At 47.4% G+C, this 23,550-nt stretch overlaps 1 pseudogene; it reads left to right on the top strand.

Moving 5' to 3' along the window:
* Nucleotides 1-2,100: 2,100 nt before the first annotated feature.
* LOC128342327 (zinc finger protein 420-like) overlaps nucleotides 2,101-23,550 on the top strand; it is a 33,281-nt pseudogene continuing 11,831 nt past the window's right edge.

Here is a 23,550-nt window from a genome sequence, read left to right on the forward strand (position 1 = left end):
GCTCCTTGCTCGTCTGTGGGGAAGGTAGGTTCAACCCTGCCTTCCTCCCCACCTGCCCTCCCCGCTCCTGTTATAGTTGTGAGAACGACCTTAGTTTCACCTGCTGCTCTTCCGGCTTCTTCTTCTCCGCCTGGCTCAGCAGGAAACCTTCTGCCAGGGCCACCGCCTGGGAACTGGTCTCTGTTCCGCATTCTCTGACCCAGCTCTCCATCTCTGGGGGAAGGACAGCCAGAAACTGTTCCAGGATCACCAGGTCCAAGATCTGAGCTTTCGTGTGCTTTTCTGGCTTCAACCACTGACGGCAAAGGCTGTGGATTCGGCTACAAATCTCTCGGGGGCCCTCGGCCTCCTGGTAGCAGAACTGCCTGAGCCTCTGGCGCTTTGCAGCTGAGCTGGTGGTGTCCTCATCCAGCATCTTCTGCACAGTTCTCTCCCAGAATTCCTTACTGCTGCCAGTCTGGATGGCAAGGGGGCCTCTTCTAGCTTCAGGGCCAGCTGAGTGTTCTTCATCCATCTTCATTTTGTACTCCGTGGAAGCTTCAAGAAATAGTGGAAGGTCTCCTTGGGTTCCTGTGTTTCTCTCTTAAAGCTTGGACAGATGGGGGCTATTACAGTAAGTTTTGTGAAGTCAACTCATCACTCAGTATGCAGTTTTGTCTTCTCACAGCTAGAACGATATTTTCAAACACAAGCAAGAACTTTTTAGTTTGGAAAAGAGGCAACTAATGAGAGACATGCCGGAAACAGCGGAAGTAGCAATTGCGTGTGCCAGCCATGCACGAGCACCGCACACACCGCACGTTGCGTGCGCACGTCACGCACACAACGTGCGATGTGTGATTGCTACTTCTGGTATTTCCAACAAACAACGGGGGCAGGGGCGACAGGGAGGAATGCTGCCGCCCCAAAATCAATGCCAAAACACGGAGCGCCGGCAGGGGAAAAGCAGCGGGAGGGGAAAGTGCAACCCCCCGCCCTTAAAGAACCACCTCCCGCCAGCCCCGGACCGGGCCACGTTCGAACCGGTTCGGAGGCCTCCATCATGGCCTCCAGACCAGTTCATGCACATTCCTAGTAAGTTCACCCTCCCCCGCACTTAAAGCGGCACCCAGCCCCCTTCGAGCCTCCCCTGCCCGGTTTCATGCACATTCCTAATCAAGACATCTTCAGGTGGAAACTCCACAATGTGGCTGTAATAGAGTGGTGGTGGTGTGTGTTGTATGTGTGGTGGTGGTGGTGGTGGTGGGTGATCTCTCACTTCCTAGGCTCCCTATCCATTGTCTTCTGCCTCCCTCCAGCTGAGCACCTCCAATGCCCACTTTCCTGCTTGATACCCCCTGCTGCACCCCACATGCCCTTTGCTCTCCCTAGGGCCATCTTCCCTTTGGGGTTGGGGGCTGCTGTGCAGGAAGGGGGGTGCACCCAATGCACAGCCCCCTTTCTTGCCAATGCCTCCCCCCCAATCTAGCTCTTGCTTGAGTCTGCCCAGAAGCAAGCACCCCGCCCCCACTCCCACGGCTATGGCGCTTTATTTGATTGCGTGGAAGAGCTTTGCAGAAAAGCGGCATTTGCCTTTCTTTTGGACTTAGAAACTGGATCGAGCGTAGATTGATCCCCACACGCACTTTGTGCTCACCGAGTCCTTGGATCGGGTCGATGCTGCAAGCGGGGAAAACAAAGGCTCCTTTCGGGGACCGAGCCGGGAGATGGGGGGGGCGCGCGGGGAGGGGGGCGCGAGGGTGGTGGAGAGGAGTCTCAGAGGACTCTTCTATTGCAGAGCTCCTCCCAGGCCTCTCTAGGAGCAGCTACTCTTTCCTTTTACCCGTCGCTTGCCGGCTCCCTACCGTACCCACGCGAGCGCAACGGGCAGACGTGCGCGAGCGCGCTCGCTCTCTCTGGCATCACGGCCGAGGCAGGCGGAGGGTTAAAGGCAGCGAGTGGCAACCCCTAGAGAGGTCTGGTAGGTGGTGGGGCTGTGCCCTAGCAGAGCTCCCTCAATCCGCCCCCGCTCCCCCCCCCCCGCCCCGGAAAAAGAGCCTTTGGTTCCCCCAATCCCCACCTGCAGCTTCAACCCCATCCAAGGCCTGGTAAGCAAGCAGGAAGGGGATGTGGGGCAAGGCAAGGCAGGGGAGGGCTGGGGGGCTGAAAGGACGGGCAGCGGGGAGCTCCAGAGTGCGTGGGGGATCCTCTCCTTCGTATGCCCCGCCGGGAGCTGCTCCTTCCTCCCCCGCCACTAGATCCAGCCTCTAAGCCCAGAAGAAAGGCAAAGGTGGGCTTGCTACAAGGGATCTCTGCACAGCCCTAGAGATGCACGGTGGGCATCCTGAGGAATCTTCCTGGGGGAGATCCAGTTCTGGAGATGAAGCCGGAGAACATCCAGATTTAGACCGGTGGCATGCGCGCGAGAGAGGGGCTGTGCAGTGGGGGGCACCCCCTTCCTGCACAGCCGCCCCCCGAGCCTTAGGCAAAGGTGTCCGTGGATCTGGGGAGGGCAGGGCAGGGCCAGGCCTGGCAAATGCTCAGGCGGCTGCTGTGAGGATGACCCGCTCCCCATGTAATTGATCACTGCAGTTTAGCTGGATTGCTCATATGTTAAATTTGTTCATGTGCTTGTATTGGGAAGTAAATTTTTAAAAGGGGGAAAGGAAATGTTCCGGTGGAGATGCCCACACAGCAGATAGGGTGAAAGCTAGAGATGTGATGGGGAGAAAGAAGTTGGGAAGAGAAAACGAGAGATCCCCCCACCCCCGCCTACACACAAACACACACACACACACACGGGTCACTCCATGACAGCCACATCAGGGACCTCCTACTCCAAGAAGTCCTGACAGCCGGTTCCTAGCATGGAAGAGCCAGCGTGGTCTCGTGGTTAGAGTGCCGGACTAGGACCAGAGAGACCCGAGTTCAAATCCCCATTCAGCCATGATACTCTTAATGAAGAGCCAGCGTGGTCTTGTGGTTAGAGTGCCAGACTAGGACCGGGAAGACCTGAGTTCAAATCCCCATTCAGCCATGATACTTGCTGAGTCTGGGCCAGTCACTTCTCTCTCAACCTAACCTACTTCACAGGGTTGTTGTGAGGAGAAACTTAAGTATGTAGTACGCCACCTGGGCTCCTTGGAGGAAGAGCGGGATATAAAATGTAAAACAAAAACCAAAAAAACTCCAGACTCTTCTTGACATTGAATGAAGGGGAGTCCCAGGGACAAGAGTGGAGGCTGGAGGGAAATGCAAGTCTGGGGAGGGGGCTTTGGAAGTGCCAGGGGAGAGGGGAGCCTAGCCAGTGAATGGAGGCCCAAATGTCTGATGGTGGAGGAGAGGTAAGAGGGCGGTCCCCTTCTCCACATTTCACCCTGGACCTCGCACATCAGGAAGCTTCTTTCCTCCAGTGTGCTAAGCCAGGAGATACTGACAGCAGATTCCTGTGGAGAGGAATCCAGGCAGGAGTTTGGATACCCTGAAAATAGTTTTAGACTGATTTATGCTTCTAGAGTAGGGGGCAGGGAGGTCTGGCTGGTGGGGGGGGGGGTAGGTGAGTTGCAGGAGGGAAGAGGGTGAAGTAGACCCAGCCAGTGTTCCCTCTAAGGCATGCGCAAACACGTGCACACACAAGTTTTTAAATGTCCGCTAGATGCTGGACTGGATAGGTGTTGATCCAGCAGGGCTCATGTTCTGTGCTTTTTCCATGACTCTTCATCAGAGAGAAGCCAACAATGAGGACACTAACTGAAAGTGTCGTCTCAGTGCCAGTGGCTGTGAAAAAGGCTAATTTCATGCTAATTTCATTCATTAGGAAGGAGGTTGAAAATAAAAATGCTAATATTATAATGTCCTTATACAAATCTATGGTGCGGCCACATCTGGAGTACTGTGTACAGCTTTGGTCACTGTATCTTAAGGATATTGTAGAACTGGAAAAGGTGCAGAAGAGGGCAACCAAATTGATTAGGGGGCTGGAGCACCTTCCTTATGAGGCTAGGCTACAGCATCTGGGGCTCTTTAGCCTGGAAAAGAGGCGACTAAGGGGAGACATGACTGAAGTGTATAAAATTATGCATGGAGTGCAGAGGGTAGACAGAAAGAATTCTCTCTCACACACACACACACACTCACACTCTAGAACCAGGGGTTACCCCGTGAAACTGAAGGTCGGGAAATTTAGTACCGACATGCAGAAGTACTTTTCCACACAGTGCATAATTAATCAGTGGAATTCCTTGGCATGGGATATGGTGATGGCCACCAGCTTGGATGGCTTTAAAGGGGCTTAGACAGATTCATGGTGGACAGGTCTGGTGGCTATGGGCCATCTCCAGCCTCAGAGGCACGATGCCTCTCAATACCAGTTGCAGGGGAGCAACAGCAAGAGAGAGGGCATGCAGATATCTCTTGTCTGTGGGCTCCCCAGAGGCATCTGGTGGGCCACTGTGTGAAACAGGATGCTGGACTAGATGGGCCTTGTGCCTGATCCAGCAGGGCTGTTCTTACGTTCTTAAGCCTTGGTTGCTAACTAGGATCACCTAGCTGTGCTTTTAAATTCCTCCCTTCCTGTGAGAATGCAATACTGCAGGCCGAGTGACATTTTGTCTTTGCAGGACATAATAGCCCCCCCATCTGCCTGGGCAGTTTTCACTTTTAAGAGAGAAACTTGCAGAAGAGCTAGGGGACATGTCAGTATTTCTGGAAGCTGCTTTGGAATACAGAGCAAAGATGGAAGAAGAGTGCCCAGCTGACCCTGAAGAAGGAAGAGACCCCTTTGCCATCCAGGCTGGTGCCAGTGGGGAATTCTGGGAGAGAGCTGTGCAGAAGATGCTGGGAGAGGACACCACCAGCCCAGATGTCCAGCGCCAGCGCTTCAGGCAGTTTCTCTACGAGGAGGCTGAAGGGCCCCGAGAGGTTTGCAGCCAAATCCATGCCCTTTGTTATCGGTGGCTGAAGCCAGAAAGACACACAAAAACTCAGATCCTGGACCTAGTGATCCTGGAGCAGTTTCTGAGCATCCTGCCCCCGGAGATGGAGAGCTGGGTCAGAGAGTGTGGAGCAGAGACCTGTTCCCAGGCAGTGGCCCTGGCAGAAGGTTTCCTCCTGAGCCAGGCAGAGAAGAAGGAGCAGGAAGAGGAGCAGGTGAGAATGTCTCTCATCCTGGTTAGCTCCAAGGGGATGAAAATGTGCACAAGGTTGTTGTAAAAATCCCAATGGGTAGCACAGTTTTTGGGTGAAAACTTTCCAGGGCGTGTTTCACACAGGGCTTTTAGCTCACATCTCCACTGGAATGGAGGGTGTGTGTTCAAATATCGGTCAGATCTGCTCCAGTGTCCCTGAAAGCTATCGGGGAGGACTTCACCCACGATTTGGGTTTTTCATTCCACATTAGAGTGTAGCCCAATTTATATCTGGGGTAAAAAAAATCCACTTTTTGTGTCGGTTTTTCAAGCTCTCAGTAAAACCTTGCAGTACTCGAAGTAAAGCCTGCTATGTGAAAAACGCTCAGTAAGGGTTGCCAGATTGCCATTCTGTTAATTGCACTGTACTTTAATTCTGGTTTTAAAATATTTGTACCCTACCTTTTGATTAATAATCCAAAGAGTAGCTAACAAAATGTATTAAATCCACTATAATATTAGTAGAAATCGATCAAGACAGAAACACAGCAGCCATAGCTAACTGAACCACAAAGCCTCTCAGCAACATTATCCAATATTTCAACCTTTATTACATCCTAATTCCCTTTGAAATAAACCTGCCTTTGCCTTGAAATCTGTCAGAGATCTCAGCCGCTGCTGAGAAGGCCTGGGTACCTTAGACAGTGAGAAAACATGGAGCAGCAGCATCCAGTGGAGATCTTTGTGCATGGATAGGTTCCCTTGAGAGAAAACAGTCTTGGAGGTAATCCATTTCCTAATTGCTCTCCCCATCCTGGTCTTTTAGGGGCTGAAATTGCCAAAAGCGGACCCTGATTTCTCCCAAGTAGAGACTCTAGACAAAAAGCCACCATTGGACTCCAGACAAAAACCACTATATAGGTGGATTGTGGAAGAGGGTGATGGAAAGGCCACCTTGATGGGTAAGGAATAACAGGCTGTATTTCATCTTGGTCTCTTTTACTTGAGTGCACCTGAAGTCTGACTCAGTATATGGCAGCTTCCTATGTTCCTAAGTCTGTGGGCTGCTTTTTCATATTTATTTTTAGACTGGGGGTGGTGGTGGTAGTTGTAAAGGAAGCTAGTCTCCAGCCTCTTTCTCTAGTTTAGGAAGAAGTTTTAGCATCAATTCTTCAAGACCTTTGAGAGCCAAAGCAGTGCTCTGAATTGTGCTCAAGATCCAATGTGGGAAGAGATTGTTTTCACAAAAATAGATGGATAGCTATATACATACTTAATTTTCTTCTTTAGCTTAATTTCGCCCCCAGCAATCAAGCTCCAAAGTAACATATCTACTGTAAATATGGAAGCATAAAATTAAACTCTGAGTCAGCAGGAAAATAGCCAATGTGCAAGCAAACTCACCTCTTTTCGCTTGGGGACAGATGCAGTACTGAGAGGGGGCTACTCCCATTTCTCTGGGGATGGCATTCTAAAGGGTGTGACTCATTAGCAAAAGCCCTTCTCCAAAACCTTTCAAGTCTGAGAGAGTGACCAGTGTGGGAAGATGTAAGCAAGGACTCCAGGGGATCTTTGTGAGTTAAGATATAGCAGTGGGAGAAAACGAACTCTGAGGTATGTAAGTGCTGGGATGCTCATGGCTTTAAAGGTTACAGCTAATTAAAGTCTAACAGCTAATTTCAGGCTCTAAAGAGCCTGGGCTTGGGACACCTGCCCTCCTAAGAGCCTGCCTGACCCTCTTCTTTGAAGGGTCTCTTTTGAGTTCACCCACCTTCTGAACGGGGCCTTGTTGGTTGTGGGGCCTTGTCTCATCTGTAGAATTCCCTAGGCCTGCCAATCCCACCAAGCACCCACCCTGATTGCCTTTCTGTAGCAGCTGACGAGGCTTTTAGTTCTCCCTGGCTATTAATAGTGTCTGATTCTATGTTTTGTGCTGTGGCCAATTGGATCTGTCTTTGATTTTACTGAATTTTTAAAAAATGTGGTTCTAATGTGGTGTTACTGTCTGGTATTGGACATCGCAAGGGTGTTTGATTGAAAGGCAGGTTTTTTAAAAAAGCGTTAGTAATAAATTAGACCAGAGATTCACTCATTTAGGCTTACCTCACTAGCCAACCATTATTTGTGGTCACCACCAATCCCCTCTCTTCCTTCTGATCCTTTTCTGACACACAGACAGGGGTCTTAGGAGAGGTGCAGATCTTCTGTCATTTGCACTGGGATATGGAGTTGGTAAGAAAGGGAGGGAGCCCTCTCCTGCTCAGAGAGGATTCTTGCTGTTTCCTACCATCTCGGGGGGGGGGGAGGGATTTATGTGGCACTGGGTGTCCTGCCTGCCAGAGGGCTGGGAGCACTTGCCACTGGCGAGCTGGCAAGTGGATTTGTAGATGCCTGAATTGGATAAAGAATGGTGGCAACACACTTATTGAGTGAGGCAGGTAGCAGACAAGATCTGGTTTCTCCTTCTCTTCTTCTTCTCCTCCTCCTCCTCCTCAGGTGGCAAAACACTGGTTCTCCACTCTAGGCCTTCTCCTCTTTGTGGCAGATCAGAGACAGCCTCTGTGCAACTGGACCAGGTAGGGGAGGGATCATGCAGGAGAAGAGATGGGCACAGCCTGGGCACAGCCTCTCTCCCCTGTGCATCTCCCTGCACCTGGAAGAATCCGCCTCCCTCCCTTGGCTCAGGATGTAAAAGCCACGCCCTCGGAAGGCTTTCGAGGCTGCTGGGGGAGCTTTGGGTCCTGTAGGAGAGCCGCCAGCTGCCTCACTTTAATCTCATCTTAGACTGTGGCAGTAGCTATGAGGACAACATGTTTCCTTCTTCTGTCAGGATGCAGTGAATTTGGAGGAGATGTCTGTGAACTTCTCGGAGGAGGAGTGGGCCCTGCTGAATCCAGACCAAAGGGCTCTGCACAGAGAAGTCATGGAGGAAACCTGGGGGTATCTGGCCTTTTTGGGTAAGGTTCCTCCTGGTCTGCATCAGTGGACGGAAGGGCTGCCATTGCAGGCGTCAGTGGCTCTTGCATGTTTCTTGGATGCACAAGAGCGTGTGTGTACAACTCAAAAGAGAACAGGTCAGCAGCTCCATGACCTCGTCATCTTGCAGTCATGAGGTCTGTCCCTTGCTTTGCCTCCTCTGGGTCTGGTATTGGCACATAGGTGGGGGATCTGGAACAATTTTTGCAGGAACATAGGAAGCTGCCTTCTACTGAGTCAGACCATCGGTCCATCTAGCTCAGTATTGTCCACACAGACAGACTGGCAGCGGCTTCTCCAAGGTTGCAGGCAGGGATCTCTCTCAGCCCTATCTTGGAGATGCCAGGGAGGAAACTTCCGTAGGGAATATCTATCTCCCCACTTTCATCTTTGCAGTTAGCTCAAACAATAAGGAAGTCCCTAGCCCATTCTGTGTCAGGAGCAGGGGGATTCCTTAGAAGATTTAAGAACTGCAGGCCTGTTTGCTTGAGTAATTACTAATGCTTCCTCGTATCCCTCTCTCCCTTCCTGAAGTTGATGGAACACTCTTCTGGACAAATCTGACGAATGATGGCTTTCTTTCTTACAAGGGGATCCCAATATTCCCCTTTCCTTCCACTGGATTCGCACAACTGTTTGCTTGAAGGGGTGGCTTCCTTTTCTACTAGGAATTGCTGCTACCACAGAAGCCTTTTGACTATTCCCATCAAAGGATTTGAATGTAAAGCTTTCCCTTTTCTATTACATAGCCCAACCTGCACCTTTTGGATCAATATCACTTGTTGCAGCATTCCTGCATCTGCCATTGCTTTGGTTCACCCAGTTTCATCATGTTATAAGGCTGTTATTTCTTCGTGGTGACTTAAACTGACCTCGTTGGTTCCAGAGCCCAAGTGACCTGTGGCAGCCTAGCCATAAACTAACGCATAGATTTGCCTTTCCATTTTGTTCCAGTCTCCTCTCTCCTCTCTCTCTCTCTCTCTCTCTCTCTCTCTCTCTCTCTGAATATCTGGTGGGGGCCCTGTTAACTGTGAAGGAGGGAAAATATAGTGAAGGAAGGACTGTATGTGTCTGGACTAGGGGAGGAAAATGTATGCAGTGTCAGGTTTCTTAGAACTGACCAGCAGATGAAGCTGCCACTGGTCTGTCTTGCCCAGCTTTGACTGGCAGCAACCCTCCCTAGTGTGATGCAAGGATAGCTTCCTCCCACTGGTATCTTCTTACTGACAAAGGTCCCCTGGAGAGAACTGGCTTCATAACTCCACATTGGTCCCTCTTGCATCTGACAGGGTTTGGATAAGGACCTTTTTGATTATGGGTCACACTGTTCCCTTCCCAAAGAAATGAGAGTGACCCCCTTCTCATTACAGCTTCTCAAGTGCAAATAGACGGGGTTTGCTTAGATGAGGTCTATTCTGCTGACTCTGTCTCATTTTACTCTTATATATGTACATTTAGAGATGTCACTTTGGGAGCGTCATTGCTGGGAAAACTCAAACTAGAGAATAAAATAGTGCATATCTAACTAGTAGGTGAGACTTATTGACTGGGCAAAGTCGTCAGAGGTGCAACTAGTTAATTTTGGACCCTGGACCACTAAGAGATTTTCAGATGTTGTTCACTACAACTCCCAGCATTCCCAGCTGCAGTGGTCTTTGGCTGGGAATTATGGGAGTTGTAGTCAACAACATCTGGGAATCCCTGTTAGAGGGAACACTGCTCTGGACCTAATGAGCTTACATCCTCTGCCTACATCCTCTCTGTATGTATGTGTGTGTATGTGTGTGTGTTGTGTATGTACGTATGTATATTTCACCACAGGCCTGGGCCAGAGTGCATTTGGGAAGGGAAAAAAGACTATACAACCCCCAAAGGATCCATATGTCATTATTCATCACAACCCCACAGGAGTGAATCGGAGTGCAGTTGCCAAAAAAAGGACTACACAAGCCCCAGTCGTTTCACACAGCTATTTGACCATTCACAAATTAAGTGGGACACATGTGTCCCTTGCTCCACAGTTCAAACACAAAACCAACTTGGGGGAAAATTAAAACCACGTGCCCCTTGCTTCACAGTTCTCATGCAGACCTTTTGGATCACAAACCAACCTGAGCATAGTGCATTTGTTTTTTGTTTTCATTTTGTTTTGTTTTGTTTGAAAGTGCGGTTTGTTCAGATGTAGCAGTTTCACTAGGTGTGAAGTACTCTATGGATAGAAAGAACTCTTTTTGGAAGCTTTACTGCAGTAGGGAAAAATTCAATAAAAATAACAGGATTTACTGATTTCCTTGAAATAAAAATACAGAGATTCAGCAGAGAGCCAGCATGGTGTAGTGGTTAGAGTGCTAGACTAGGACCAGGCAGACCCAAGTTCAAATCCCCATTCAGCCATGATACTTGCTGGGTGACTCTGGGCCAGTCACTTCTCTCTCAGCCCAACTTACCTCACAGGGTTGTTGTGAGGAGAAACTTAAGTATGTAGTACACCCCTCTGGGCTCCTTGGAGGAAGAGCAGGATATAAATGTAGATAATAATAATCTTGGGCTACATGTGTGCCCAATTTCAAAACTTAAGCCCAGTCATTCTGGAAACAGAAAGGATTGGGCAAAAGGCGGGGGCATATTGCACTTATTTATGAAGGCAATGGGCAGGTTCCTCCACATGAGGGTGGCATGATAGTCCAATGGAGGGCTTCAGTTTCAGAATAATTTGTAGCTTTCTGCCATGAAACAAGTCACATAGGATTTTTGATTTTTTTAAAATACAAAAAATCATTAAAAATCAATAGATTGACCAATCTATTTCAGAATCAATACACAGAATCCTAATAATCTGTCTTACATCTGTGCCAAATTTCAGAACTCTAGGCCAAGCCATTTCAGTTATATAAAAGGGACCCTGTTTTCCCTTGGGGAACATCATGGGGCCTTAAAAGAGAGTGGGCACACGGACCTGGGTCTAATGGTGCCCTGAAAGTCACTGAAAACTTTCAGTGGAAAATGGTGCCTTAAAATTAAAAAAAAAAATTAAGCCTCCACCCTGCCCACACACACAGCATATTCCGATATAAAAATTAGTACACTCAGCTACTTTAAGTGGCAGGGTTGTTTATGCAAAATTTGGAATCTGTAGATAATAAGTAAGTATAACTTTATTTTGCAGAAGCAAATCCACAAACAAACTCTCCAAAATATGTAATAGGTAACAGGTTATTTTTAATATATGTAAGATAAAGCTTTATTAATGTGGTTGCAAAAGGGAAGTAAAAGAGCAGTTTGGAACTTGTAGGATGTCAACTTCAAACGTTCTTCATTTTATTGATTAATGATCATACAGATGGACCTCATTACACACGTCCCAGACCCCTGCGGTTTCACATATGTGCGGTCAAGCAATGGAGACCCGACCTCAGTATACGGGGGTTTTAAAGGGTTAATATCCGCATGTCCGTGGTTCCTAGGTGGCTAGAAATGACCGTGGAGGTCATATCCAGCCACTGTTTTGCTTAAAGGAGCCATTTTGTGGCTCTTCTGTTAAATTTTTTTTTAAATTCCCCAATGATTTTTTTGTGGTAAATAGCCAAAACTGGGGGTTACAGGGGGCATTGCTGGACCGCTGGAGACCCATAGAGCACAGTACTTCACTTTGTTTCAATTATTTCTGCCCTTTCCAGACTTTTTTGGGGGGAGGGGAACATTTTTGTCTCCAGGAACCTAACACCCCAATTCTCATTCACTCTGTGTCTCATTATCCGTGGTTTCAGGGCAAAATGGGACCCCCATGGATAACGAGGTCCACCTGTATATGGCAAATTTGTCTTCTAGTAAATTTGAATCTGAGAGAGAACTGCTGCTTCTCTTGAACATGATGTCATTTTTGATTTATTTTTCTGATTACTGAGTTTTAAAAATCTGTTCAGACTAACTCCTTAAACCTTTTCCCCAGCATTTTGCAATGTAAAATGTAGTACATTCCGCTACTTTCAGGGGTAGGATTGTATGCAAAAATTTTGCATCTTTTCGTAATTGGGAAGTATGACTTTCTGTCACATAAACACACCCTTCTTCAAAGTATATATAATAGATACTAGTTTGGAGTTCTGTTTACAGCTTTAACAATCATTTATATCCTATCCCTAGCTACCTATAGTTCAAAACAAGGATTTTCAACGTTGGGTCCCCAGATGTTATTGGACTTCAACTCCCATAATCCCCTGTCCCAGTGGCCTTTGTTTGGGGATTATGGGTGTTGAAGTCCAATAACATCGGGGGTGGGGGGGACCCAACCTTGAGAATCCCTGGTTCAAACAATGATTGACAACAGAGATTAGAGGAAACCAAATTTTAGCTGAACTTTTTGGCTTATGCCTTCATCAGCAACAGATGGATTTTAAAAGAAAAACTTGCCTGAAAACAATCTCTTCCCACATATGGCTCACCCAGTGAACTAGGATGCAGCACACCCCGGGATGCCAGCTAATTCCAATGGGCAGAGTTCTTTTGGGATGTGGTGGAAACTGCCTCTCCGCAAAGACTTTTCTATTTCATTCACACAGCAGTAGATTGGGCTTCCTTTGCAATTTGAAGCTCTATTTCTCCCTTATCAAAGGCTCTCTTTATTCCTGCAGGTGACGAAGGGGAAAGCGAGAAAGAAGGTGAACCGCAGAGAAGGAAAACTGAAACAAAATATCAGTGGATGAAGAAACCTGCTTCTGAATGCTCTGACTTCCAAGAAATTCCAGTTCAAAATGGGGATTGTGAAGAAAATCCAGGCATTGTTATATGTAAGAAGAAATATCAGTGTTCCGAGTGTGGGAAGAGCTTCAACGACAGCTCACACCTTACTACCCATCAAAGAATCCACACAGGGGAGAAACCACATCAGTGCTCAGTGTGTGGAAAGAGCTTTGTTCAAAGGTCACACCTTACTCGCCATCAAAGAATCCACACAGGGGAGAAACCCTATCAATGCTCAATCTGTGGAAAGAGATTCTCTCAGACATCACCACTGATTCGCCATCAAAGAATCCACACAGGGGAGAAACCATATCTGTGCACGATGTGTGGAAAAAGCTTCAGCCGGAGCTCACACCTTACTTACCATCAAAGAATCCATACAGGGGAGAAACCATATAAGTGCTGTGTGTGTGGAAAGAGCTTCAGTCAGAACTCGGTCCTCACTTCCCATCAAAGAATCCATACAGGGGAGAAACCATATCAGTGCTCGCTGTGTGAAAAGACCTTTGCTGAGAGGTCACAGCTTATTCGCCATCAAAGAACCCACACAGAGGAGAAACCATATCCATGCTCAATTTGTGGGAAAGTCTTTAGCCGGAGATCACACCTTGTTTCCCATCAAAGATTCCACTAAGGGGTGAAATGTGTGGAAATAGCTTTGGCAGCAGCTCCTCCCTTCCTTCCATCACACAGGGGAGAAACCATGTCAATACTTGCTGTGTGGAAAGAGCTCCAAAACTTTACAAACATGAAAGAATCCACACAAGGCAGAAACATTATTGATGTTCAGTGTGTGAAAAGATCTTCTGCTCCACTTCAGACTTAAATGAGCATCAAGGAATCCACGTATGAAAGAGACTATTTAAATATCCAGGGATTGTTAGCCCCTTGGGCAGTGGCTTATCTATCCTATGAGATCTCTAAAGCAGCTCCATTAATTTCTAGAGAGTTAAGATGTCTGCTCCAGAGACCATTCCAAATAAAGTTGGGACATGTAACTGCTCTTCAGTTACAGCCATAGAAAGGGGGATAGGGCTGCTTGGACCTCTGAAAAGACGAGGAAGTCCATGATTGTGTGTGAAGGAGGGCTGAGGGACTCTTCTGCAAAGGGCATGGAAGCTACAGAGAAACTACAGCAACATGCTGAGATGGAGCTGACTGGGATCAAGAAACTACTGACAGCGTGGTGTAGTGGGTAGCGTGTTAGATCTAGAGTGGGGGCAGCCCTGGTCTGCTGTGAATCTCAGAGTGGAGGGGGCTTGGGAAATCACTAAGGCTGTTCTCATGATCTTAAGTAGTGTAGGTGGAGTGGGTAGGAGAGCTGGGCACACTCCTGATGGGCGGTTGCCTGTTTTGCAAAGATCAAGACAGGAGGAAGAGAGAGGGATTGTGTGGGATCTAGGTAGGACCGACACAGCCAACCCATATTTTGGATTGGCATTTTATCGAGGGTGGACAAAAAGCCATTCTACCCAACTCCCTCAAAATCACTCTCCCTTGCAAATGCGTGACCACCGATTGGGAGCATGCCCAGATTGCCAACCCAGGATAGGCGCTTCTCCTACCCTGCTGGCGGTCATGCGAATAAGCCTATCAATTCTCATTTTTACCTAGTTCACAGGGCTGCAGTTAGGGATGTGCAGAACCAGTTCGATTGCGAACTGGTCCGACCAAACCAGTTTGAGGGCCTGTGGTTCGGACCAAACTGTGGCAAACGGTCCATGCACACCCCTAGCTGCAGTGAGCATAAAGTGGAATGGAGATACCATTTATTCCACTGAGCTCCTTGGGTGAAATAAAAACTCAGCCTTGTATATAATTCAGTCATCCAAACACCTTCTGTTTAATATGAGAGTTTACATGCTTTCCATTCCCACTCCCACTCTACAAAGTGTGGAAATTGTAAGTTAAGGTGCTTATCTTAACTTCTGCACTACCTAAGTGTTTTAGAGGCCCTTCAGGCAGAACATGGACTTTTCACCTCTTGGCTGCCTGGGCCATTGCCCTTCTGTTCCTGGGGGTATCCTATTTGGGTAGCAAAAAGAAACCCTCCATGGGCATGTGCACCGAGCTGCTTATTATTGACCCCCCCTCTCAGCTTCCTCAGAGAGGTATGAAGAGGAGAGTCAAGGGTCACCAGCGCACCCTCCCTCCATTCAGTTGGATCTTTACCCCTTGCTAGGTTATCTCAGACCAGATACAGGTTTACAACTTCAGCTGCTGTGTATAAGAACGACACCTGACCTGCATTAATACTTTACAAAATTAATCCAGATGAAATCAAACAATTGCTAACCTTCCCTAGATCCGCGATTTCTTTTATTTTTTGACAAGTATACCCGTTCTATTGCAAGTCTTCAGCTATAGGTACACTATAGAGATTGTGTATGTATCTGTATATGCAGATACACACAGTTATGAGATAGGCTCTTTCAGTTGCTGGCTTACGTCCAGATTAAGTTACTCACAACTACTCCCACTGAAATTAGTCAGACAAGTAAACCTGTCTTATTAATTTCACTGGGACTGCTTATGAGTAACTTAATCTGGATGTAAGCCAGTGACTGGAATGCCCCTCTCATAACTGTAACATTTAAATTTTTGTGTGTGTGTTTACACACATACATAAAAACACAAATTTAAGTTTTCTAGTTCAGGAGACAGGCTACCACAGTAACTGGCTCACATACAGGCAAGTTAGTCATAAGCAGTTTTATTGCCCCTTTAGGGCAAGTTTACGTGTCCTACTAATTCAAATGGAAGTACTCAGTGTTAATTTTCTGAAGGCTGTCAGTCAAGCTGAGGGGAAGGGCATGCTGAGTTTCAGCAAGTGACCAGCCAATCAGGAGCAGAGGAGGAGGGTCTCCCACCCTCCTCTCTCCCTTTTTGCAGTGGACGCATTGCTGAGGATGTGTCAGCAATCCTCAGATGGGAACAAATAGCACAGCTGCAGTGTGGAGAGAGGGAAGGAGGCAGGCTCAGAGTACCCCTTGGGTATGCCCAAGTTCCCCGGGTACTCCCATGTTACCTCCTATTGGCAACCCCTGCCCTAGATCATTCTCACTGAATACAAATTTTGTCATCATTGGGGGAAAATGCCATGCATACCCTGAATTAGAGGGATGTGTCTTTTTATATTTGGTAAAATAGTACAGTCTTTAATACGTGGGTTTGCGTTTATATGTTAAATTTTATTATAAAGTTGCTAGAACAAAACAAAACACTACCTTCCCTCCTCATATTTCTTACTCATCCATGTATTCTTTCCTGGATAGATTTATTTAATTTATGCAATGTTTGTAAACTGTGGTCTGGGGAAAATTACATTTAAACTACATTGTACAGTTGGAATCACCTCTTTCCCTTTGTCTCTCTGTCTCATCCAAATATTGTTTGCTATTTTAACTGGGGCCTTGGAAAAATCAATGCATTCCTTTTCCAATCACTTGCATCGGTCCTAAATCAACCTAAATTCACCCCATCCATTTAATGGTTACATTTAATGCCAGCACTCTGTTTTGATCTTTCAATGGTAGGGCATAAAGAAGCAGAAAGGCCTAGCACAGGGTGGCAAATTGTAGCTCTCCATGAGGATCCTGAATTCTGTGCCCAATGTGAACATTTGGAAGAACTGGGCGAGTGACCAAGGAGAAAGGAAGGAGAAGATAAAATGAGGGAAGGAGAAAACCACTGCCAGATGTGTATTATCTCTATGAAATAAATTTGAGTGGAGAACTAAAAATGTGCAAACAGAACACTTCTGTTCATAGATTATGCCCCCAAACCAAAACAGAACACGAAGGTTGAAATGTCCTTGTAAATCCACCTTCCTGCATAGTCTTCAATGGACTTCAGAAAAGATGATTACAAGCACGTTTAAGACCTGCCACTCTCAAATAACAAAGGGAAAACTCAAAAGCATGTGTAACATGCAAAATTGGTCTTGGCCACTGCCTTAATTTAGTGGAGAGGCCACATTTTAGAATTTTAACCCTGCAAAGAGGAAAGCGTAAAGTGAAGTAGTGGGAAACTACAGAACCTGGTGCCTTTACCTGGCTGCTGGTGGTAGCTCTGGGTGGAATTCCACTCCCTTCACACCTGGTACTGGTGGCACGATTGAAGGTTTGCAGCTGCTGGGGCATGCTGCCATACCAATGGCACTTATCAGTTGAGTCCCCAATAATGAAGGGTAGGACCTTGGCTGCTGTGCTTTGCCAGAATGAGCAACATTGAAAGGGGGCGCCAGTGCAGGGGTGCAAAAACCCACACCTAAGCGGGCAGGGGCATGGGCCCAATTCATTGGTGTCCCCAGGCATTTGTTGTTCGATTATGGCTAGGCCCGGGATGGTGCCCCTAGAACACAAGAAGCTACTGTCTACAAAGTCAGACCATTGGTCCCTCCAACTCAGTATTGTCACTAGGGCTGTCCTCATGACCATTATTAATAGGGTGTGCAAGCGCCTATTTTCTGCTTGTGCGTGAGTTCAAAACACACTTGGAGGCATCGGCAGTGACCATGTGCTAAGCAGCAGACAGGAGGGCTTTTCTTCCTACCTCCTTCAGCAATTGGGTCCAATTTAATCAATATTTCATGTTTTGAAGAAACATGCTTAGAAAAAGGGGTTTTCCCCTTTCTCTCATCTCCCCCCTTTTCTTTTGACAAAGTCAATACTTAAGAGATTTTTCATTATTGTTTTCTTTCAGTTATACGTATTTCCTATCCTTGATTATATTATATCATAAGAACATAAGAGCAGCCCTGCTGGATCAGGCCCAAGGCCCACCAGGCCCTGGTGGCCCACCAGATGCCACTGGATTGCGTAATGCTGTAATATTTAGTTGAAATAAAAAATGGGGGTGAGGGGGCTGGAACCTGGGTACAGCTGCTGGATAGGAGGGAGCCTTCTGACTCAGCTGCTGCTTAGTGGACACCTCCAAACTTCTTTTTTAACTCATGAAGGAGCAGGAACTGGAGGTGAGCTCAACTCTCAAACTAGAACATGAGGCTTCGCCTACTCAACAACATAATATATACTGCTATTCAACTATTATTATTATTTATTCGATTTCTATACCACCCTTCCAAAAATGGCTCAGGGCTATTTACACAGAGAAATAACAAATAAAACTAAGATGGATCCCTGTCCCCATATTGCTCACAATCTAAAAAGAAACATATGATGATAGACACTAGCAACAGTCACTGGAGGAACTGTGCTGGGGATGGATATGGCCAGTTACTCTCTCCCTGCTAAGAAAGGGAATCACCATGTTAAAAGCGTGCTTCCTTGCCCAGGTAGCAGGGCAATGTTTGTAAACCAATCAATTGACTTTTTAACCTCTCTCCAAAAAAGAAATATTTTTCCCCCATCTGGACTTCTCCAGCCTCTCAAGCCGTAGGTCTTCCTCCACAAGCAGAGGCCAAGGGGGGAGGGTCCCCAAAGGAGCTAGGAGCAGCCCTTCCCTGCAGCTGCTGCTGCCCTCCTGCTGGTCGGGGGACGTGCTGCTCTGTGGGTGGGGCTCGGCACTAATGTTCCTTCTAATTCTTTTCATCTGTGTGCGGAATGATTTTTGTTCTGGGCGGCACTATCAAGGTAGTGTGTCCACATGTGCATTCAGAGTGGGGGCTTCCTGATTCAACCTGAGCAGGATCTAAAACAAACTGAGTGGACACTGGAAAAAAGCTTGTGAGCGTGCGCACATGCGTACCTCTTGGGATACTGCTCAGCTCCCCATATGCTGAGAAGGGGAGAGGGAAGGTGACCCCTGGGAAGCAAAGGCAGGGAAGAGCAGCAATCAAATCCCTGAGAACTCTGGGAGTCCTTTTCTCCTAGAAGGGAGAGACGCCAGACTTGCTGCAGGGAGCAGCATGAATTGTCCCCTTTGCTAAGCAGGACTTGCCTTGGTTTGCATTTGGATGGGTGACTGCCTATGCACACTGCCTGCTGCTGCAAGCAGGGGAGAGGGCATGCCCTCACCTCTTTCCTGTGGGCTTCTCAGAAGCATCTGCTGGGCAGAGGCGTAACTAGGGAAAACGGCGCCCCCCCGCCCCCCCACATACGACATTATACTTAGGTTTTTTCTCACAAGCGCCCGCCGCCGCCAATTCTCGGGCGGCGCGGAAGGGACCTCTCGTAGGGGAGGGGGCGCCGACGTGCTCCCTTGACTGCTGCAGCGCTGCTGCACTGAGCAGGAAACATTTGTATTAACAAAAAAAAATTAAAAAATATTTTTAAAAATATTTTTGTCATGGCAGCGCCCCCCATGTGACCAGAAAAGATGGTGGCCGGGGCACGTGCCCCCCCTGCCCCCCCTATAGTTACCCCTCTGCTGCTGGGCCACTGTGGAAAACAGGGCACTGGACTAGGTAGGCCTAGGGTCTGATCCAACAGGGCTGTTCCTGTGTTCTTATTACTCTTTGGGGTTGAGGCTGTTACTCACAGGAAGAGCATCTGCTCTGCCAGATAGACCAATGGTTAGACTCAGCATTAGACAGCGGAGCATCCTGGGTTCCTCCTACTTGAAGGAACTGGCTGCACTTCCCTCTCTCTTTTGCAGGGATGAGGCAGGTGTGGGAGGGGGAAGGGCTGTGCACTGAAAGATCTCTCTCAATTCTCATCCCCGCCCCCCTCAAAGGGAGACTCCCTTTTCTCCCCTGCAGCATCAACCCTGCCAAGGACCTGGTGAGCACAAGTGCATATGGGGAGGGGTGGAGATTTGGAAGGGGGAGTGGGAATCTCCAAAGTGGGGTGGCTCCTTGCTTTCCTATACCCCCCAACTCCCCTTGCTTCTTTCCCCTCCCCCTCCCCACTAGATTCGGCTTCTAAGCCTGGAAGAAGTGCAGGATTTCCCCAAGGGGGTTCACACATGCAGCAGGGATCCAGGGATTCTCAACATTGGGTCCCCAGATGCTATTGGACTTCAAATCCCATCATCCCCAGCCCCAGTGACCTTTGGTTGGGGATTATGGGAATTGAAGTCCAGTAACATCTGGGGATCCAACGTTGAGAATCCTTGGCTAGACAACCTTGGCTCTCCAGCTGTGGTTGAACTACAGCTTTTATTGTGGTTGGCCGCTGGGCAGGGGTGTAGCTATAATTGAGTGGATGGGTTCAAAGAACCATGCAACAACATGGGGTGGGTGGGTCCAGAGAGGCACAACCCCCCCCCCCCATGAGGCCTGTTATTGAAGCTACCCTTGCAGTACCAGGGTTCCCTTGTTCTGGTGTGGTTGTCTCAGTATCTATCTTGTCTAACTGGTTGGGCCCTTGGCTTGTCCTGGATTTCTAATTACCTGTTTGGTCCTCTGGCTCCTGGCTACATACTTGGCTTGACAACTGGCTCATTCCTCACTCTTTACTCCTCTCTAGATCCTCTGGCTCCTGGGACTTTTACACACAGCAGGCTGTACCACAGGTTTACTGGGAGGCTTTACTGCGAACTTGAAGATGTCCCCAAAAACAACGTAAATAGTGGATTTTTTAACCCCAATATAAGTCAATATGTTGGCAATGCAATATGCATATTTACTCCAAACTCTCAACAAAAAGACCTTTTATTGCACAAAGAAAAACTAAAAGTTAGTAAATATAAAACCATAAGATGTTTCAGTGTGACACACCATCCTCAATTAGGTAAAAACAAATGAGTACAGATGAAAACCCCTGTCCCCCAGCTGTTAGATTCCTTAGATGTGATAACATAATGAGCCTGGGGTGGGGGGGAACACCTGATTCTTCTCAGAGGCTAATAAACTTCATGGCATCAGCCAGTGCCTCTCGAGCATTAATGTCAGGTCTCTGTTTCTCTATAAATAATGCTTCCGTTATTTTCCTTTGTTCCTTTCAATCCCTAAAATATATATTTTAGTGGGCAACATTTGGCCTTCATGCTTAATTCTCATATGCAATGACTAGGGTTTTGTTCTCTTTGCAGAATGCCTCATATCTGCTAGATGTTATTTATATCTATCTTTCAATGACCTGCCAGATTCTCCAATATAGAATGAAGTGCAACCTCAGCATTGAATTTTATATATTGTACCTTTCTTTCTGCAGTTACCTTCCCCATTCAAAAATTTCACAGTCTTGTACATCACATCTCCTATAATACAATCTAGCGTTAACTAACAATTGTTTAAGTGTTATTGGTGCTGTGCAAACCACATTCACCTTAATTCCCAGACTTTCCAAGATTCTCTGGGTTTGCCATGTAAACCTATCAGTGATAAATGGAATTTTAAGTACCGACAACCCCTTAATGAATCTAGCTCTTTTACAACTCTTAAAAACATGTAATTCATACCCATTCTTCCTAATTAGGTTTTCAGCTTTCTAGATTCCTTTTGATGTTCAGCTGTGGAAACATCCTGTCCTCCTTAGCACATTTTTCTTTTCACTATTTTGAGGTGTGCTGATTGAATATTTAATAAAATTTCCTTTTTGGCTGATTTTCTATACCATTTGGTCTCTAAATGATTATTTCTTAATTTAATGTCCATATCTAGAAAAGAAAGCCAGCCCTCCTCACTTGGTTTTTCCCTCGTGAGTCCAATACTCCCTCCCATATTCAAGTTCTCAAATATTTTATCTACCTGCTTTTCAGTAGTAGTAATGATCATTAAATAATCTATGTACCTTTTATACAGAATTACATCAGAATTGATGCTACTTCTCTCGACGGTATTCATATAGGAAATATTTATTTATTTATTCAATTTTTATACCGCCCTTCTGAGCCAGTAAAGGCACTAGTCTATTGCCCATTAATCGCCCCCCCCCGTCTTTGCACATAGTACTTTCCATCAAGTTTAAAGGTGTTACATTGATATAAATCGAGCTACACTCTTAACGTGCAGTGAAAAACCCGAATTGTGTATGAACTGCTCCCTGATAACTCGCAGGGACTCTGTGGTAAATCTGGCCGATATGTGTGAACGCACACCGTCCATTCAGGAAGAGATGCGAGTTAAATGGCTTTAAAAGCCCTGTGTGAAAAACTTCCTGGTTGTCTTTTTCGGCTTGATCTCTGGAACATTGCCAGACAGCAAGCTTTACTGCAGATTTATAGTGAAGCTTACTGCGAGTTTGAATTTGCCCCCCAAAACTGACACAAAAAGTGGATTTTTTAGCCCTGGACATAAATCGGACTAGGCTCTAACATGCAATGAAAACCCCAAATTGTTTGTGAATCGTGTATTGCTCCCCAATATCTTGCATGGACTTGGGTTTGAATCTGGCCAATGTACAAACGCACACCCAGCATCCTGAGAGAAAAGCAAAGCACTACATTAAAGAAAGCCAGCCTGGTGTAGTGGTTAGAGTGTGAGACTAGGACTGGGGAGACCTAGGGTCAAATCCCCATTCAGCCATGATACTTGCTGAGTGACTCTGGGCCAGTCACTCCTCTCTCAGCCCAACCTACCTCACAGGGTTGTTGTGAGGAGAAACTTAACTATGTCTGGATTCCTTGGAGGAAGAGCGGAATATAAATGTAATAAATAAATTTAAAGGTGGTGGGTGGAGTTTGCCTGAAAGGGATTTCTCATTCTTGCTTGACCCCTTCCTTCTCTGTCTGGAGCTGCCTCTCTTCCCATCCCCCTCCCTCGGGGTCCCAACTTGCTGGGATGGAGCTGAAGCTGTAGGTGGGAAAGGAAAGGTTGGGTAGTGAATGCGGGGGGGGGGATCTCTTCCAGTGCAAACCTCCCCCCGCCGGGCCTCTCTAAGAGCCGCTGCTGCTGTAGTAGTTAGAGTGCTGTATTAGGACTGGGGAGGCCAGAGTTCAAATCCCCATTCAGCCGTGATACTTGTTGGGTGACTCTGGGCCAGTCACTTCTCTCTCAGCCTAGCCTACTTCACAGGGTTGTTGTGAAAGAGAAACTTAAGTATGTAGTACACCGCTCTGGGCTCCTTGGAGGAACAGCGGGATATAAATTTAATAAATAAATAATAACAAATAAAACTCTCCGCCTGCCTCATCCCTGCAAGCAACAGCTTTGGAGCCCCCGCTTAGGGCTGTGCCTCCCGGAAGGGAAAACATTGGCTTTAAAAAAGAAGATTGGAACCCATTTATGGCCTCCTCCATTTTTATGCCGCATGTGAGAACACCATATACCGGTGGGTAAAATAACAGACCCTCTTTGCTAACTGTACAAAGAGGCACTTCGTTCAAGTGGTGCTGCATGCATCTGTCTCTCTTGTTTAGTAGGAGTCAGGAGAAGAAGACCGGTTATACAGCCCAGGGATTGGATACTACTATTGCACGGCACCACCTCCAAATCTTCCTCCGCAAGCAGAGAGGCCGAGGGAGGATGGGGGTGCCCGGAGGAAAAGCTGGGAGCAACCCTCTTCCCTGCAGTTGCTGCTCTACTCCGGAGGCGCAACTCTTACGGCGCTCTGCAAAAGCTGACCCCTGGGGAGCAAGCAGGCATCCCGGGAGGGAGGGAGGAGCGGGGGTGATCCCTGCAGCCTACAGCAGCGAACGCCGCCGCCGCCGCTTCTTCCTAGCAGAAGTCTGGCAATGTGAGCGCTACGCTCTTGGCAAGGCGAGTCTGGAGGGATCCGGAGGGTCGAAGCAGCAGGAGGAGGGTTAAGGCGAGCGAGTAGAGATTCCTAGAGAGAGCGCAGGAAGGGGAGGAGGTCGCGGGATTCTGCAGAGGAGGCAGAGTCGCGCCTCTCGCCCGTCCAGCTCCCCGTCAACCCGCCGAAAGGCTCCTTTGCTTTTTCTGCCT

The sequence above is a fragment of the Hemicordylus capensis genome, chromosome 2, assembly GCF_027244095.1.
Source record: "Hemicordylus capensis ecotype Gifberg chromosome 2, rHemCap1.1.pri, whole genome shotgun sequence".
In the NCBI taxonomy this organism is placed as follows: domain Eukaryota; kingdom Metazoa; phylum Chordata; class Lepidosauria; order Squamata; family Cordylidae; genus Hemicordylus; species Hemicordylus capensis.